This window comes from Terrapene carolina, unplaced genomic scaffold (genome assembly GCF_002925995.2).
Source record: "Terrapene carolina triunguis isolate 2854851 unplaced genomic scaffold, T_m_triunguis-2.0 Scaffold88, whole genome shotgun sequence".
Taxonomy (NCBI): domain Eukaryota; kingdom Metazoa; phylum Chordata; order Testudines; family Emydidae; genus Terrapene; species Terrapene triunguis.
In genome coordinates, this window is record NW_020664439.1 from 31,538,721 (window position 1) to 31,557,840 (window position 19,120).

The following is a 19,120-nucleotide window of genomic DNA, read 5'->3' on the forward strand; positions in this document are numbered from 1 at the left end:
ACATTTCATTTATAGACTTAGGTACAAATGGGTATAGGAAATTTCTTTAAAGTAATTTGAATAATCCAGGATCAGTAAGAATACATAGGCACCATACAGAAACGTGTAACACAGGTAAAATTTATACTAACCATGTGGCCTTTATAAGCAGTCTGGTGTTATCAGACCAGGATGCATGCATGTATATCTAAAAAGATTCACCTAACCAGGTGCATCAGGAGAACGTATGTACCCATGGAATTTTCATGGCGTTCACCCCATCAACTTCTCCATTATAGTCCCGATCTGTAAGTGATGTGCACATCACCAGACGTGTCCCTGAAGAACAAGAATATATTGCTTAGTCATTGGTGTTAATATCTTGACCTCCTCTAAGTCTGGCACCCTAGAAGCAGGTGTTGACATCCTGAGGGCAGCTGGCACCTATTAAATAAAATGGCTCAAGCATTGAAACTGAGGTAGTCTAGGTGGTAATGCCCTGATATACTATATTATATTATGACCACATACGAGCACACTGCACTTTCTTTTTGAAAATATAATTGGCTAGGGATCATGGTTTGCCCTAAACATGTACCTCTGCTCTCTTCACCCTATGGCATCAGCCAGTATTTAGGGCTATCTGACCTGGTTCCCATATCAAATGGCCACATCAACCACAATGACTGAGTGTGGCTGTATAGATGAGCAACACAGTAGTGCATTTGACAGTTCTGTATTTAGGTTTATGGGCCAAAACTGAGCTACATCTGACTGAAAATCACTTGTGGGAAGGATCTACAATCCATTGTGACTTTAAATAAGGTTTCGTCTATCCTGATGCTCAGGCTGGCCAGGAGCTGATTTATCCCCAAACATAACATAGGTAATCCTCTGTTGGCATAACAGAGCAACCCTTAGACTGCTCTATTTCACTTGTAGCCTGCCTTGACACACCACCTCTTTGGAGGGGATGAGGAGAGGTAGGTAGCCTTTAAGCTAGCTCTAGACCACCTTAGGGATTCCCTTAGATTAGGGGTGGTCCCTTGCTGACAATTTAGGGTATTTTTCTAGCTGTTTTATGCTGCCAGAGCCCAAGGTTTCTGCTCTTGCTAGCCTTGCTGCCTGAGATGGAGTGTCAGATGTGGGTCAGTGTAAGACTCCCCTAGCAAATGTCATCCCATCTTAACTATGCCACCTATTTGCCGATTCAGTTATTCAGCAACGATAATAGTTTGTGTTCTTACCATTATACGGCAATGCTTGATCTTAGAGTACAGATTTGGATGGGATCCTTTGTTGCAGTTTGTCCTTGGTAATTGTAGCAAAAATACTTTGGGGGAAATGATTCAGACACTTTTCATTCAGTTTATCAAAGGAGAAAGATAGTTATCTGTTAGCCATGTCTGTTGCAAATGGAGGAATGTGGCCAAGGAGATCATTGGTTATTCTGCAGTGACTACCAGAGAAGCCGGAATCTTGATGGCAAAATAGAGACCAAGCATGTAAAACTGCTCTGCTCTTTTGAAAATCCCACTTTGGGGCACATGCACACTAACTCACCAGCTCCACTTCTGACCGCACAACTCTTATGTGATCACAATGAATCTTAGTAGCTTTAAAAATAGCTAATCACAACTACCCACATTTTTATACACTAATCCCTAATGATTTTGGTGCAGTGTTTGAGTTTTGAAATCTGACTATACGTGGTGGTCTGATCTGTCTGTGTTTGGCAACATTAAGTAAAGGTCTTGCTGTGTTGGAAAGTTTGATTTATTTATTTTGAAAAGTGTATGGACCTCCCTTAGAACTGTTCTGCTTCACAAAACAATCAATGATGCTGGACCAGTCAGAATGAAATGATGAATAGCTCTCTAAACATCTATGATCATGCTGCACAAGCATGCAAGCCCTCATGAATTATCTTAAAGGGAGATAAACTAAAGCACAAAAGAACTGCAATTTATGAATACACTAAAAAGCAAATCCCATGGGGAGAGGCAGCTTATTAGTGTGCAAAGAATAAATTTGTTTCACAACTTTATATTCAAAGCTAATATGCTACATTGTAGCACAGAAAGAGGCCATGGCTCATATATTCTATTTTGTAGCTGTGAAATTTAATGTCTGAGCAGAAATTTATATGAATACAGCTTAAAAGATAAATCTAAAGACTGTTCTAACTTTATACAGGATGTGAGCTGGGGTAGTTTTTTGTTTTTTCTTTTACAGTGGTGTCTGGAGGTCCCAGCTAAGATCTGGAGCCCATTGTATATGTAACTTACAAACATACATTGAGGGAATTCTTGCCCTTAAGATCGTCGTATAAGCACACACAGCAGATAAAAGATGGGAGAGGACACAAAGAGGTAAAATGACTTGCACAAAGTCACACAGCAGGTCAGTGGCAGAACCAGGAATAGAATCAGAGTATCTTAATTCCCAATTCAATCCCCTATCCTCTGGATCATGCTGCCTCTCTTGTTCTTTGATGTTAACTCTTGCTTCTACCCTTTGTCACTTGGTGACAGTATACAGTAAAGCATCACTCACTGGTCTTGTCAGACGTACAAAGTGAACATGGCTGTATTGCCCTCAGTGTCTCATCTTTCCTATTCCAGTCACTGCAGTTTACCAAAGGAAGAACAAAGCTGAAGGAATACATTGGAAAACTGCCATTTATTTTTATGGTATTTCCACTTCCAGAGTTTGTAGGAATGGGCCTCTTTTGTTGTACACTGTCCTCCTTAAATTAAAAAAAAATTGATATCTTTCTGAAGCAGCAATATGTGTCCTTGTATTATACTGTCTGGAGAAAAGAATACTGTTCATAGCATGACCCTACTCAACCACACAGTAGGGCTGGATGACATTCTACACTTGGATAACTGGAAAAACATCTGAAGCTAGAAACTTCAAATTTGGCTTCCTTCGTACCTTTGTAGCTATTAAATGAGAGCTGGGATTTTCAAAGGAGACCAGGGGCCTTTGGCACCTAACAACTTTAGACTCTTGGAAAATCCCAGCCTAAAGTATTTGATCATATTTGTCAAATTTTAGTAGTGGTTTGTACCATTAATGCGACAAATGTTACAGAAGTTTGAGTCTCATTTACTCAAATACAGCAATTTTTGACTTTGCAGTTTAAAAAAAATACTAATTAGCTTTCTACAAGTTGGAGGAATTTTGATTAATGTGAAGCCCTTCGTATGCATTTTTTCACATCAGCAAAGCTTATTTCAAAGTTTTTCTTACACTTGATTTACAGCAGTGTAAAGAACTATTGAAGTCAAAGTTTGCTTCTGTGCATAACTGGTGTAAGAACAAACGTTCTTGAAATGTTTTGCTATGTGAATGCCAGACACAATCTGCAGAAACTTGAAATGTTTCCGTTAGAGGTTGGAGCCGGGATGGTCACATGGCTGAAGTCATGTGGTATTTAGTCTGAGTCAGCACAAACATCTGGGGGTTGGTGGTGTCGCTCTGTACCACCACTAGCTGTGAGCTGTGGCTTAGTCAGACATTAGTTCTTAAAATCCACACTAGGCCTATTTGTCTGGTAAGATTTGGCTTGTTTATACCTATCATAGAGATTGGTATAACAGGACTACCCATTATACAGGATGTGACAGGAGTGGACAAGGGGAGTAGAGGGCTGAGGTCGCATAAGCAGAGAGCATCGCACTCCAGCTATTCTTTGCGGTCATCATGGCCCATAAAAGGCCATTACAAATTGGCATTATGTTAGAACAGCCCTGGAGCTGCTCCAAATAGTGTACTTAGAGCTCAGTGCCAGTATTAGTCAAATTTTTCCTTCCCCACCACTTTCCTTTCTTGCACCAAATCAGGAAAGGAGGAATGCATGCTTTGGCCCACTGGGCTACATTCTGCTTGCACAACTCAGGAAGTCTTCTCCTTACCTGATTTACACCCCATGCAATCCTATCAAAGTGAAATGGGGAGGTATGCCAGGACACAGTTTGGATGATGTCTAAACAGAGTGTTCTCTTTAAAATTCCAATTAATACATACTTACAATTAAGGGTAGGATCATTATACATCTATGCATTTGATTTGTAAAAGCTTCATATAACTTTTTAGTTCTTCTACTTCTAAAAATAGTAAACATGACCACTAATGTCTTAATTAGCCAATATTTTCCCACTTTTAACTTCAGGTTATTAAGTCTAGGAAAGTAGTGTGATAAAGATTAAATGCACTAAAGACTAATAATGTTGGATCTCAAATCTTGAAATTGGTGGTGATGAAAAATTCTACAATTAAGGTGATGAGCCATCTAATTGAATTACTTTTATGCTAAAAACTGAGTTACTTACCACTTCATTTTGCAAATGGGAATTCAGCCATATATTTCTATGACATGAGGCTCAGGGAAAAAGGATCCAATCAAGAGATTTGTGTTAGTAATATGCAAAGAGATTTGAACTTCCTTCCTTTTATATATTTAACTGCGAGAATACAAATTCCCTTGTATAAAATGAATGGGGGGGAAATCTGCCCCAATGCAAAAAGTCAATGGGCCAAATTGGTCTCTGCTAAATCTATGCAACACCAATGATGTCAAAGTGGGGTTGCTCAGGTAATGGTCTCAGGCCATGTCTAATGCCCTTACCCAGTGAGCATGGTACCTTGCTCTTCATGCAGCCTTACTGAGACCAAGGGTACGCCTACACTACCCGCCAGATTGGCAGGTAGCGATCGATCTATCAGATCGATTTATCGCGTGTAGTGTAGACGCGATAAATTGATCCCCGATCGCTCTCCCGTCGACTGCTGAACTCCAGCTGGGCGAGAGGCGGAAGCAAAGTCGACGGGGGAGCGGCGGCTGTCGGTCCCACTCCGCCAGGACACAAAGTAAGTGATTCTAAATCTATCTAAGATACGTCAACTTCAGCTACGCTATTCTCATAGCTGAAGTTGCATATCTTAGATCGACACCCTCCCCCAATGTAGACCAGGCCCAAGAGAACTATGGCATTGTATAGCCTAAGAGTACTGGAATCTGGCCCTGGGGTAAATTAAATGTAAGAATATTCTCTTATAGAAATTCATACATGCAATTTTTAAACTGTAACATTACAGTGCTTTTATTAAAGGAACTCATCTGAATAATGGGGCAGACTCAGCCTTTTAGTTCGCAGGAAACCAAACTTGTGTTCAACTGAGCAGTTCATTTGGGAGGTGTCTTTAAATCTATATACTGTAACTACTGTTTGTACATCCATGTACAAACTGATCTGTGCATGTTTGATATGACTGATACTGTAGTTTGCATGCACATGTGTGCAGTTGGGATGCAGCAGACAACACAGCTAGGTTATGAAATAATTCCCTCTTTAATATTTGATGAAGTGAAGGACATTGGAGAATCCTCACCTTCATCCCTGCAAAAAGAATAATCTTAAGTGATTTTTTTAGAAGAGGTTGGCAACTGTCTACTATAGACACCTGTAATCTACAGTGTAAATGGAGGTGTTGTAGCTCTTTGACTCACTCATAATGTTCTTAAACATATTTTTATTAATAATCAGTGTGAAAACAATACAAATATCCCATTTGGTTTGAATGGATTATTTGTAGCATATTCTGCATTAAGCCAAATTTGGTTTAGGTCTCCGTCAGCGCAGACCCTGTAACGAATCTAGCCTTGAGTGCTATTTTTTTCATGGTTTGGGTCTTACTGTCTAAATGTGATTGATAAATTGGTAACATTTGCTACACAACTTTACAATCGTTGCTTTTGATAGTACCATATGTACATTAACAGTGTCTGGGTACATCTGTCAAGTGCCAAAATGTCTGACTTTTCCAGTGTACAAAACTAAAGCGTCAACCAATAGTAGGGTTTGTCAAAATATGGAACATAAAAGCCTTGTTTCCAGCCATCTGGGTTTAGAATTCAAGATCCTTCTTCCTTCCTCTTTAGTATTTTTTTTGTGTGTGTGTGTGTGTGTGTGTGTGTGTGTGTGGCTTTTTTTTATAGTAGCAATCTGCATAGTTCATTCATTTAGATATTTCTGATATCTGAAAGGCTTGATCTTGTAAGAAATCATTAAAGTGGGATCTTTTGTGCCTTCTTCCTTTCTCTTCCTGATTTGGTACATTTCTTCACTGTGAAACTTTAATTTAATTTCCTGAGATTTGTCTGCATAGTATTTAAGTAGTTTCAGTACTGTGTGTGTGTGTGTGTGTTGGAATAAAGTGATGATGAGTGAGGTTGTCTTTAATGAAAATATTTCCTGTGGTGACTATGCTCGAAGTGTGCTTGAATTTGCTTGCCAGTTTAAAAAAAAAAAAATCCAGGTGTTATTACATCTGGAATATTATAGAATTTGGAATGATTCTAGTATCCATATATGGGGGCACAGTAATGCAGCTGCACTCCTGGTATCTACCATACTGTACATTTTCTAACACAGCAGTCCTTACCATGTGTGGCTCAGCAGCTGCTCTTTAGAATCTGGATAGCATCTGTAGTGTACTTTCTGTTCATAAGTTCTCTGTGGGACTAGATTTTGAATGTTTAGATGAGTTGGTGATTTTCTGTATGTCATTTAGACAAACACAATATGTCTGAAGTTCTTGGGCTCTTGGGATGTTTTTAATGGAAGGTTTATACTATCTTGTGTCAGTCAATTTGAAGACTCCACTCACCTTGAATTTTAAAATCCTTCTGCAAGAATTCTGTCATCCCATTATGCTAAGGACATTTCCAATGAGTTAACCCTCTTCTGTAACTTCTAAAGAATGAAGAAATTTTGTTTGCATTGTATGGATAATGCACAATTCCAAATACTCCAAAATTCTTGTATACAATGTTTTTTTACTTCTTGAGCAAATGGGCCCGCTAAAACTTTTAAAACCTGTGCAGTAGTCCATGCACTGGCTTGTGTTCACTTCTAGGTGCAGTTCAGTATATTGTCAGTGATTTTCAAAATGCAGTTTCAAAATTTGGATTGAAAATTTTCATCTATTTTTTTGTATTTTGATGTTTAACAATGCAAAAAGAAAACTTGGACCGAATGTTCACAAATTATTTTTCTGCATTTTTTTAACCAGTTCTACCTCACTGTACCTCACCATTGCAGCTAAGACTGACTAAGCAATATTAGTTAGGTTCCGGAATGTAAATAAATTTCAACTGCCTCTACTTTTGGAATTTGTTCCTAAGGGAAATCTGTTGGTATCCAAATGAACTGCAGAACATGATGTCCAGAACATCTATTTGGTTTACCTTTTGGTTGTGTTTTAGGTTCTTTTTTGTCTCTTAATCTCTGTAATTAAAGCACCTATTTGCTATGGTGATAGATGCTATAGAATTTATTTAAAAAAAATACTAATACTTTGTAACTTTAACGCATTCTATTGAAGATTCTCAAAGCTCTTTACAAATATTAACAAATAAAACCCCATGAATCCTCTATTATACAGGGCAAGTATTACTACCTCTATTTTATAGTGGGGTGATAGAGACACATGAAGATGAAGTGTCTTCCATAAAGTCACATTAGACCTTTGTGTCAGAGCCAGAAGTGGAACTCGTATTGCTTAATTCATAAACTTGTAACATAATTAATATGCTCATGTCTAGTAAAATGCCTGACATAACAAGGAATATGTTTAATACTATAGAATGAGAAATATATTTTAAATAAGCAAGTGAGTATTTGCATTATTATAATATATTATGTAGAGTGAGAGGTGCCAGTATCTTTAATTACAGGATAATATGCAACCCATAAATTTAATTGTTTGGGCTCAGTTGGGATTCAAAAGTGTCTTTCAGGCAGCAAAACATGGTCCTTATTGTATGCCTATTTAATGGACATGTTTGGTACCTATGTTTTTGTTTAGATTTTAGGAATATCATGAATGGCAATATTACATTGACAATTTGAAAGAAGAAATATTGAATCTTAAAGAACAAGATTATATTTAAAATGTGGCAAATTAAATTCATGATGGCAGGTGGTGTTGGTAGAAGTTGGGGAGGAGGGGCTGGTTATTCATTTGGGATGACCTCGCAGCTTGTGGCTGTCACTCAAGAATAGTGCAGGCTTGAAAGTGCATGCAGATGAAAAGCTTCAGACTACCACACACCACCACTATGTTCCCTCTCTGGCATTTACTGAGAAAGAAGAGGTGTATGTGCATGTGTGCGCACATGCATTTCAAAGAAAATCTGATTTCTTCAAACAAAATAACCATCATATTTTTCAGAATGCCATATGGCCCAGGTGCCATATACAAACCAAATCAGAACTTGTTTACTAAGCTTTGGCCAAAAGGCTCTTTTCTGAACATATAAACCCTTACTATTACTAACAGCATTTTAACACTAGTATTTCATATCCTGTGTGTGTGTGTATAATTAGCTTATATTAGAATTATCCTTTTACTTTGGTGATATTTACATGAAGAATGGGTTCATGATACCTACATTTACCAAGTGGTCTTTTGGGGATCAGATAATAACAGAGAACAATTGTGTGCCATTCCTATGGCACTTGGTAGGGTAAATGAAGATTGAAAAGAGTTCAGGTGACCTCAGAAAAGTCAAGCCTCTGTATAGTACATCACTGGTGAAATGTGAGTGGAGAGAATATGCGTGACTTCACTCAAGTAAATTAGTTTAGACTGACATACATGGTGAGTGCAGTGAATAAAACAGATCTCATTGAAGCAAATTAGAAATATGTTCCTCTCCAGTATATGTAGGGAACAGATGGTATCTGAATGATGAGGTAGATAAAAAAATAAGGCAAATTATATGAATGACCTCACTGAGGTTATTATAAAGGAGGTCTGAGGCAGTAAATCAATAAGTGGGGAAATTAGTGAAACAAAGTGTACAAATAGGAAAAGTCAGGTCATAGGTTTCATAATTAGCACAAAAATGAAGTTAGAAATATAAGAATGATAAAAACCAAATGAGAAATAAGTCCTATAGCAGCCAAGTTGAAAGAAGACCCAGAAAACCAAGGTGTGGGAGTAGTTTTAAAACTTGCCTCTTACTGCCTTGAGTAAGTTAGAGTAGACAGAATAAACATATAAAGCAAGTAGCAAATCAGTGTAAACTAACTCATTACTATATAGAGTGACATTGAAAGCAATGGCACTAATAGTTGTAGGTGCAGTGAATATTGAATACATCAGAATATAGGATGGTGTCGTGGGTACAGGAGCGTACGGCTTAATAGCAGAAATGCCATCCAATTTGTGCAGGTACTCACTAGTTTGACTGAAGACATAAATCATAGTTTCAGTAGAAAGGAGGAGGGAAGAAGTAGACAACACTGACGAGAAGACTGGCACCGAAGTAGAGGGGTGAACTGTGACAACAGTCGAATAAGCCTTTATAAAAATGTACAACAGTATTTTGCAGTAAAGGTGAAAAGTGGCAGTGTTTTAGGCAATTACAGTATCCTACAATAGTATTTTTTAAATAAGTATTTGGAGGGAATATTACTTTGACGTTGCCTGTTTTTTTCGATCTAGCATTTCAAAGGGACTGATCACTGATATACAATTACTTGGGGAAGTCAGGATGGCTCTGCTACAGATGCTCCAGAGTGTTCCAATTACCAGAATGTGCATAAAGTTAGTGTCACAGTCTCTGGGTGGGCTGCCCCTTCTGAGACTCTCTTCCAGCCCCTTGAGTGCTCCCCTTTCCAGTGACAAGTCTTTGGGGTGGGATCCTGCAATCCAGCTCCTCTCCGACTGGGTCTTTGAGTTACTCCTCACTAATTGCGAACAACCTTACTTAGTAGGTCCAACTGGGTTTGGACTCTGCCAGAATTCTTCTTCAGGAGTCTGCGGTCAGTAGTATATGCTGTGACACAGAAGCAGTTTTTCCAAAACCAAGTATGGTTTATTTTGCACAAACAGTACACAGAGCTTAGAGAAGTAGATTCAAATATAACACAACCTCTATGCATATAGTCTTACCTATGCTTGGCATTCCCCTCAAGCCCCTGGCTAGACAAGATTTTGCCTGGGTGTCTGCTCTTCTGTCTGGGCACCAAGTTACAGCTAGTTGGCTGCAGATCTGTATCTGTCTTGGTGTGTGACCCTGTGTGCTTCTGTCAGCTTCTAGATGAGTTTCCCCTTCCCCTCCTCCCCTGCCCCCCCCATCTTTTAATCTCAGCTCTAGCCTTGGGAAGAGAAAAATATCTCAATTTGGATGGTGTCAGGTAGGTTCTTCTCTGAAACAAGTACTGAAGTGGCTGTCTTATCTGTTAGTTTTATCCTTTCAGGTTTCTTAATGCCCCTCTTTACAGCATCCTTTAGTTTAACTCTATGCATTTTGTCAGGCAAAAATAATAAATAGGACAGGGAAACCAAGGCACACGTAACATTCCTAAGAAATGTTCCCAGTTTATCACAGATCTTAGAAAAATTCTGGGTTGCTGTTAAGAGCCAGTTCTTTTAAATCAGCATTTGCTAAGCTAGCAAAGATGATGTACATTAGTGTCGTTGATTATCCTTCCCTTAAGTATAGAGCTTCTGCCTAATAAAACCATATACCAAATAAACTTAAGAGTGTTTCCTCTAACTCAGTATGACAACAGTAGTTTTAGAAAACGTTGAACTGTAGGCATCAAGAGTAGGGCTGTGCAGACCCTTTACATTGAAACGCAATGTCTAGCAAAGCCAGAAAAGATTTAGGCCTCAGTAGGCCTAGTCCAAGATTAGCCTTTCAGAATTATTCTCCCCACAATGATTCCAACCCCCACCCAAACCTTTAGGCTTCTTTTGAAGCACTTCTGTGCCTTCTCTCCCAAAACTTTCAGGCATCCATCCTCTCCCCCTCCAGTGGTCCAGGCAGCTGATCTGTTCCTTCTCGTGTGGGTTTTTTGGCTTACTAGTAGTCCAGCTACTACCTACATCCAATGTCAACCTTGTACATTCAGGATATTTCCCACACCCTTTCCTTTCCCAATGTTGTTAATAAAATAAATGAGTTGGGGTGGCCGGGAGTGAAAAAGAAATGCTTCTCCAATTCCACTGCTACTGCTCATCAAGCCATCTACCTTATTTTTGGCCAGAAATATCCCAGAATACACCACAGTAATAAAATCATTTCCTTCAGCCCTTATTTGGGACTCAGTATTTCATGAACTTTATTCTCTGCAAGTTACTGCCTTACTGCTCTCCAACAATTCTGCTACAGGCAAAATATTCTGGACTCCCACCAGAGTTCTCTCAGCAGATGAAATTAGGTCTCTTTCTGGATTTTCAGCATTACAGCCTTGTCCTGTGACTCAAGTAGTGTCCCTGAGCCTTTGCTTCTAGGATTAAATTTTATGGTTCTGTGTTCCAAACATGGGTAGCTGGGCCATCTGGTGTTAGGTATGCATTGGTCCTCTAACAAGACTTTGGTCTCTGAGGAATTTTGATCTTGAGGTAACATGCCAGGACACCTTTGTGGCAGGATGAATTTTACTCAATGACTATTCTGGTCATAAAATCTACTGGACAGATAGCTTGAGGTGCTCGCATAGTTCTGCACTCCTAACTAGCTCTCCAAAACCTCATTAGTGGTTGATGTTTCTATATAGTTTGGAAAATCAGAGTAGAAAGACTGGGTTATAAATCAGTACATCCAGTTTGCTGTCACTCCGTCAATATGCCATCCAAATTTTGTAGCTTTGCTAGCCCATGAGCATCTGGCATATTGTAGCCTCTTAGAAAAACTACAAGTACTTTTTCTTCAGCAGGTGCAAATCAGAGTATTTCCAGTGGTTTCAATGGCACCAGGACAATTTGCAACAGCTGAGGATCTTGCCCTAAATCTAGTGCCATTTAATAGAACACACCATTTCCCTAGTCATTAGGTGTAAAGATCGTCAGTTGAAGGCAAGGATCGCACCTCTACATATTTTTTTCAATAGCTGCTATGTTTCTTGGCTTTCACAGATGGGCAACCTTCAAGTCAGTCCAGTATTCCTCCCTGCATGAGAAACTCTGACTATACATGAACTGCTTCTCTAGATATTACAAACTAAGACCTCCTGAGGACTGTAGCATTGAATATAACCTGTCCCTTGACTTAACTATCAGAACTATATTGGTTTGAGGAACTTTAAAGGAAATGATGTTTGGGTGAAATTTTTACAATCTAAGACCCAGCTCCTAAGTCACTTTGGGGCTTTTTAAAATATTAATTGCTGTGCATAGATCAAATAGAAATGAACTACTGGAATAGTGATTATTCTTTAGGGAAAGGAACCTGTCTTTTTCCTTATGCCAATACTCCATCAAATCAAAATAGTACGATTTATAAATTTACAAACTCTATGGTCTGAGATGGATGCCACCTAGGTACCAGAGAGACAGATGCAGAGAGAGAATACTAGATGATTAAATGGAGTGAAAACAATTTTAGTAGAGGAAAGTGCATATTAGCAACAAATCAGCCATATGATCTTTCTCCCCAATTGCTCACAGCAGAATCCTGGAGAACATGAGAATAAATCTCAGTAGCCCTTTAGAGATAGTGTACAGTAATTGTAATTCCTGAGATTCATTTAATGCTTGTGCAGGAGCACTGGGGGCTTAGTGAACTCAAATGTGGGCCATTGGTTTTGGTGCAGTGTCAGTACATTCCAGAAATGATTGAAAAATATAGTGTATTAAAAAAAAAAGTGGGGGGAATTATGCTAATTAAAATGGGCAGCCAGAAGGATTTTTCTACTGCATTAAAAAGAGTAGAGAGAAATTAGGAAATATCCTGGTGGAATAGACAGACTTTTAGGTGGAAATAAAAGATAAAACCAGAGGTTTTTTAAATCAAAACGTCTGTCTCCAATTTTTTTCAAAAGCAATCTTCCACATAATCATTGCTGAAAAATCTATGACCAAAATTACACAAACTGCTGTCAAGGTGCCATCTTTGAGCACACTGGGGTGGACTTGGGTGGTCAGAGAGGTGAGTTTTCATAGCGGAAGATGGATGTTCTTTGAAAATATGGGTGGGTGCGTAAGCTGTCTGGATGCTGAAGGCTCAGTTGGGTGCCAGCCACTGAGATGGTCAGACTCACTGCTAAGCTTTCATGGCATTTTGTTTCTTGCCTTGCCTCCCTCCCTCCCCCTTCCACTTCCCCCAATCTATGGTCACTCAAGACATGTCAGCAATCCTCTCCAATCTGTGACCTAATGGAACAGTAGAATGACTTCACCAGCACCCAAATTGCCTCATCCCAGCTTTTCTATCAAAGGCTGTGGAGCCATGTGTTGAATCAAGTGTGTGCTGTGGGTAAAAGTGGCAGGATGGTAGAGGATATATTTTATACAGTGGAGGAGCAGGAGATCCGAGCAGAAGAAAAGCAATTGTACAACTGCAATGAACACCACAACAGATGCACCATAAAGTAGTAACCCCAAGTTCATAGGAAGAAGTGCAGTTGTCTTTGCCTCACCTCCTTTGAGGCCCCTGACACTGCTGTGACTCCCCCAGTCCTCCTGACACTCGAATTACAAAATATGGAATTCTATAGCCTGTATAGGTGTAGAAGCAGGGAATTGATATGCAAACTAGACACAATCAACTCAGGATTGAATAAGGACTGGGAATGGCTGAGCCATTACAAACATTGAATCTATCTCCCCTTGTAAGTATTCTCACACTTGCTTCTTATCAAACTGTCTGTACTGAGCTATCTTGATTATCACTTCAAAAGTTTTTTTTCGCTTACTTAATTGGCCTCTCAGAGTTGGTAAGACAACTCCCACCTGTTCATGCTGTGTGTGTGTGTCCTCAATATGTTTCACTCTATATGCATCCGAAGAAGTGGGCTGTAGCCCACGAAAGCTTATGCTCTAATAAATTTGTTAGTCTCTAAGGTGCCACAAGTACTCCTGTTCTTTTTGCGGATACAGACTAACATGGCTGCTACTCTGAAACAGGGAAGGGTTCTCTGCAGTGTCTTTTTTTTCCCCACAGAAGATAAGTTCTGTGCAAAATAGTCATACTGGTCCACCTGAGGAACTTAATGGATCATTAGAACCAACTATTTCCATGCATTAACATTTTTAATTTACATATTACTATTACATAGTTAATTTACTTTTTTTTTCATTTCCACAATCCACTTATTCAAGCTATTTTTTTTTTTTCAGTGACATGGCCTACTTAAATCAAGAGCTGTCTGCTTTGGAACTCAGAGCTTGGCTTTTCCTCCTTAATAATGGTGACATCACAACCTCATTCTCCTCTTTTTATTAAGCGCCTGGTCTGTGAAGTCTAATGATGACAGTCTAAATGCCAACATGGTTAATTATTTTGCAGTTGGTCAATTCAGCAGCAATACTTGCAGGGTTTTCTGGATGTCAGAGAAATTAGAGATGGAAAAGACGTTTCAGGTCTCCAAGGTACAAACCACAGACTTCAGACTGCCCCTTGTCTATGTATATCTCTGGAGGATCAATGTGTTTTAAAGTGTCAGGGAGGAAAGCAAAACACTTAAGTGATCTAGACCGCTTCACTGAAGTCTTAATTATATGAATAGTATATACATGTATTATACCATTACTTTGTATTTCTTAGGTAATTAGCTAAGTTTCAAAATCAAGTTTAATCTGCTTTTCCTTTTAAAATCAAAACTAACAAAAAAGGTTGTGAAATCTTATAAGAATTTCAGCCTTTAAGGATTCTACATAGTCCTCCAATTCTTCTTGATGTTCTCTTGTTATGATCTTTAATAGAAGCACTAGAAAATCTGACTTAACCCAAGACAAATTGGTTGCAGCATATACAGAAGTGGAGAGAATGTAAAAGTATAAAATGATATTGAAAAGCAGGCAGATAACTGTTTGCTGGCTTTCTGAATTACTTTCAGGTGGCTTGTTACCTTTTTGCTAAGTAAGGTTAGCAAAATGTTTTACATTACTTTCTAGGTCACTTTCCTATATTGTAGTTTAAAAAAACCCACAAAAAACCTCTGATCCAATATTCAGTTTAGTCAGATGCATTTATTTATATATATATATATAACGAAAAAATCAAAGGGGCTATCTATTAGTTACAGCAACTTTTCTTTTGCAGGAGCAAACTGAGCCTGCAGTTGAATAGCAGGAGCATATCTTAGTTCTTGTACTTCCAGCAGTCTGTGGGCACTAATGAAGTAGCTGTAGATACAAGTTACTCAGGTTAGCACTTGCATTCAGGGAGTCTGGGCTTCAGCTCTTCTTAAATAAAAGCATTTCACAATGCATCAGACCCCTTCTTTGGCTCTGATTGCCTGAGGTATTCTGTACACATGATGCAGTAATAACAAACAAGTCATTCAGGGTCAGACACTGACACTGCTTTGTGCTGCTGAACCTGCCAGAGACGGCAGCCAGGCATTTCTCTGATGTAGGGAGGAATCCCAGGAATTGTAAAGCTTGTGACTAAAAGGGGTATATCTGTCACGGGGAAGGATACAATGGGGTGTGGTGCAGGCAAGAGGGCAGAGCTGAAGCGCAAATGATTCTGGCAATTCCCAACCAGTGGAACAATCCCTGGGGAAGTATTCTAGCTAGCATAGTTTAGAACATCTTTGTGGCTGCGCTAAATTACACCAGGGGTGTTTCAGCCCCCAGGTTTCTCCAGCATCGCAGAAGTAGGAAAGTGACACACAGCCACCTTTTCCCACCCTTCTCCTACCTGGGTTTCTGTGCTGAGTGAGTGAAGCTTGGCCAGAAGGGATTTGCCCATGAAAGCAGAATAGAATTGGCTCATTTCCTAGAATTCCCTCATGCAATATTTATTGGGACTATACTATAGTAATCTGATGTATTACTGTGGGCCAGGGATGGTAAGAGACTCCAGTGGGGAGGATTACCACAGTTTCTCCAGGGATCAGAAACAGTGGGGGGTGATCAACTCTTGAGGTACCACCCCCTGGAGAGACTTGCTGTGAATATCTTTAGGGCAGACTGTCAAACAAGGACGGACACCCCCAAACTGGTGGTATGTTCTATAATTTAGATTTCACCAAGCTAGTAACAAATATGATCTCCTGGATCACTCTTACCAGTGTTGGAAGGCTGGATTTAAATTGACAGTTCTTGCTCTGATCCAGCAAATGGACAGGACCTTCTGTCCAAAGGGGTCCCTGACCCATGTGGAAGGGTTGGAAAGACTTTGGCCTAGTAGAGCCCCCATAAGACTACTGGGTGACTCCTGATATGTTTAGTGTGTGTTTTAAATCTGTTTGTTTTTATTGGGTTTTCTCTGTAATGCTTTCCACTTAAGGATAAGTGAGCTCTCTTGGAAAGAGCTGTGTGATAACTTGTAACTGCTGGAAGAGGAAGCAAATTACAGATGCTGGCTGTTGGGCAGATGGGATTTCTGGGGATATCACAGTGTAGGTCAAGGGACTGTGCAGTCTTAAAACATTGCTCAGTGGAGCACATGCGAGAGAGAGGTGGCAGTCTTAAGTGGGTGCCCTCAACCTGGAGAGGTTATCCTGAAGCTGTAACACCCTCTGCAAAGTGTATACATATGCTATAGTGCAAACAGAAATTACTCAATGAGATTCTCTGATTTGTTATACAAGAGAGCGGACTAGATGATAAAAATCTTTTGGCCTTAAAAAAAAAAAAAAAAATCTATGAAAAATATGCTCAATGCATTAGCTCTTGCTGCCTTCATATTACAGTATTTTTCCAGTCACGTTGTTTAGGAGGAACACACTCCAAAACTTATGGCGGAAATCAATCCCCAGAATATGGAATTACTGTCACACTGAGTTTAAGATTTTAATGGACCATTAGATAGATGCTGGTCTAATATTGTCTTCAGTGAGCTGAACATAAGTTCGCTGACAGAATTTTATATTGTATTCAGATTTACAACTGAGCATTACATGACAGATAAGGTTGCTAAGCACTAGGGCCCACATTTTTAGAGGCATTTTCCCACTCACTGTTATAAAGACTAAGGCCCATATCTTCAAAGGTATTTAGGCACCTAATTCCCACTGAAATCAATAGGAGTTGCGTTCCTAGATACTTTAGAGGATCTGGGGCTAAGTCCCACTTTCAAAAGTGACCTAGCCACTTCGAGTCTGAAATGCCTTAGACTTTTATATTCCCAATACCTTTAAAAATCCTGGCCTTCAGCCATGCAATGTTGAGTGAAGCAATGTCTAAGCATCTTTATAAATCTAGGCCTAGAATCATAAGTGGAAATCCTAAGGAAAAGACATGAGCATGAAAATTAAAACCCAGAGCCATCAATAGCATCATATATTATATTCAAAACCACATAGACTTCAAAATTAACAGAGTCCAACTTCTCTTGCAATAAAACATGGAAAGAGATGATGTAGTGGAAATCCCATGGGTACCAAATATATTCTGGGGGTGGGGGGATACTTTAAGAGCACTTGTTTTAAAGATTACTCCTGTGGGTCAGCCAGGGTTATGATCTGAATTGTTTGTGCCAACATTCATTAGGTTCATGTAACCAAAAGATCCTTGAGTGGATTCTCAAGTTGTACATTCAATTTAAAAACATGGAGCAAAATTTCAAAATGTAGTTGCTTAAAGTTAGCTGAAATCCAGATGTTGACACCTGAATAAAAGTAACTTGATTTCAGAGTTGCTTAGCACCCACAACTTCTTCTGAAGTCAGTGGGAGCTGCAGATGCTCAGCACTTTTTGCCCTGACAGGTGCAAGATTGTATGATTACCCCTTTTTTGATCCAAGCAATGGCCAAAGTTTGGGGCCTTGTGGTTTGTTTCCATGGGTAGGAAAAAAATGATGGGGTCAAGTGTCCTTTGATGCAGTCCTGTTTATTTACAAAGAATGAACAAAGTCCTGTTCCCAAAACACAGTAGGAATCAAACTGATTGGGACATATATGGCAGATGCCTTTAATTTGTCCAAATATCCTTATTGAATTAAGTTTAAGTATACTTGGAGTCCATTGTATTAAATATAAAGTTTGTGTTATTGTGTGCCCTAGAAAGCGTTCTGAACTTCAAAGGACTATATTGAACATTGGGTCAGACAACACTCAGCCCAAAGTACAAAAGTGAGAGCATACAGAATACTGAACCAAGAGGCAGGTCTATATTTGGAAAAGCCCAGCAGGGCTGATGTCATCGGAGGTTGGCTTGGAAACCCCCAGCATCTTGAAGGGTTGGGCAGTGAACGATATCTTGAAAAATACCCCAGTCCTCAGGGCCAACACCAGCAGCTGAGTGGGATGAGACCGCTTCTTAGACTTACCCAGAGTGCCCGGACATAAACACAGTTGTGCAACATAGTACAAATGAATGAAGAAATGTAGTTGATAGGTGTGTGCTGAGAGAAAAATCTACTGTGGGGATGGCACTGAACTGCTAGCTCAGCTGAGTCAAATGCGCATGGCAGACTCTGATTATTCCCACCACAATTCAAAAAGAGTAATGAAAAATTGTCTCCACTTTTACAAAGCACTAACCTTGATACAGCAGTAAAGGCTGTGGCTGTCTTTTGTAGCAGGAAAAAGACATTGTGATGTAAGGTCATTTGAGGTGGCGGAGAGAGTTTGATTCTAACTAAATGAAATTCCTTAAAAGGATGCCAATGTTAGGGTTTTTAACTCCAGCCCATTGCAGCAACAGCAAATATGGAGCTAATGTGAAAATTATGCAGCTGGGACTGTACATTCAATGAAATTCATAAAAGAAAGTGTCTATTATTCCCTAATTAGTTTAGTTGCATTAGTTTAAATGCATTCTAAATTGCATTTATTGACAAAGACAAGGAAAAGGATCAGCTCAGATTACTTGTGACCCAAGAATACTTTCAAGTGACAGAGAAAAATAATAGTTTCTGGTTGTATTTTATTTTTAATAAGCCCTGGAAAATGTAAATCAAAAATCTATTTCTCAATCCTTTTTCAACTGAGTCTGTAATAGCCTTTTGAAATTGTTGCATTTGATTGCCTCCAATATGCCAGTGGTCTGTCAGAAAGCAAATTACATCTTTGTACACCCAAGCTGATAGATTTCTTTTTGCAATAGGTTTTCCACTAGTAACTTTTACTTTAATTAAGTTAGGGAACAGACTTCAATTATCTCTTCCTTACATCAGACTACAAAGTTGATATGGTTAGTCTTTTTGCTATATGGAGTAAAG